This window comes from Austrofundulus limnaeus, unplaced genomic scaffold (assembly GCF_001266775.1).
Source record: "Austrofundulus limnaeus strain Quisiro unplaced genomic scaffold, Austrofundulus_limnaeus-1.0 Scaffold51, whole genome shotgun sequence".
Classification (NCBI taxonomy): Eukaryota; Metazoa; Chordata; class Actinopteri; order Cyprinodontiformes; family Rivulidae; genus Austrofundulus; species Austrofundulus limnaeus.
In genome coordinates, this window is record NW_013952453.1 from 1,853,727 (window position 1) to 1,855,243 (window position 1,517).

Here is a 1,517-nt window from a genome sequence, read left to right on the forward strand (position 1 = left end):
CATTTAATCAAATAATAAATGGGAATCGTCACACTTTTTTTCACTTAAATTCTTATCCAGTGACACTGAAGCTGCATAAAAAACTCAGACAATTTTTTAAATGTAAGATTAAAAAAAACTATCTCCATCCCAGATTCAAACCATCTCGGCACCTTGTATAAATTCAAAGACTGTAAATGTCCAGATGCTCTCATTGAAATTAGTTTAAAATCTTCAATGTTGAACTGATGCAGTTATTTTAGAGGCAGAGTTCAGGATGTTGTAAATATGAGACTTCACTTGCTTCAGTCATAACACTGAGTATCTGCGGTCATATACTGTGCTGCCTCCTCACTGCTGCCCCTCTCGGCCCATTTACCCTCAGACTGACTGTAAAGGCTGTTTTMTTGGCCGCCCGATATTCCTCTCTGTGTGTTTTCAGCACTCGCACAAATAGTTGCGCTGGAATGTCTGGCGAGTAATGTGCGTGCCACATGACAGCTATTTATCAAATACCAAGTCCCTCACCCAGGCTCTGGGCTTTGAATCAGACCGATGAACGATCACTTTCTGCTAAATGCTGTCGTCAGTTTTCTGTTTTAGATTTGACATAAAACAGTAACATGCTGGGATGCATTTCAAGTAAACTTTATGTATTGTTTGGTTCATTGCTTTGACCGGGAACAAGTTTCCTCTTCATCTAATCAAACTGATAGGAAATTCTGTCAGTTTCAGCTTCATGATTGATCTCTGAGCTTCTACAACTTGCATGATGAAGTCAAACATACTAAGTGCTCCAGTGACCACTGCGACTACTGATGTCTCGACTCTCCACAACGTTTCTATTTCCTTTAGRGATTTCTTGAGCTTTTTGTTCTCTTGATGCTACAGCCACTTGAGATTGTTACATCACCCCACCTTCTTCCGTAGTCAACCACCATGATATCTGATTGGTTAGCCATCAACCGTTAATCAGTCTGGATTTGGCGGTCCTACAGCCATTCTCCACCGGGGTCTTCTTTGACTGTGGGAACTCCAGTCCATAGTCAGCACAATGTTCCTGTATACCAGGGGTGTCAAACTCATTTTCACTGAGGGCCACATGAGTGTTATGGTTCCCCTCAAAGGGCCAGTTGTAATTAACTCCAAAGTTTCAACTTCAACTAAACATGAAACATCACATTCCTTGTCTCRTTGCTGCAGCTGAGCGCCGCTAACGTACTATAACTGAACTCTACATGGTCAACAAAAGAAGTTCATAARAGCTGTGTCATGGGCTGAGTATAATGCCCCTTCATCCTGTTTGTTCCATCATTTTGGTCTCCTTCAGCTAACTGAATTAAACGTGTACCATAACGCTTGCATGATGTTCCAAATTGTAAAAAAAAAAAAAAATGATTGAGTTTCTTCCAATTAGTGATGCACAGCACATCTATAAAACCAGAAAAAAAAGAACATTTCATTCAAGCTAAAAATAGAAGACTTATGGTGCGTTCACACCAAACGCGATTTCAGCRTCAGGAGCAGCAGGTTTACAT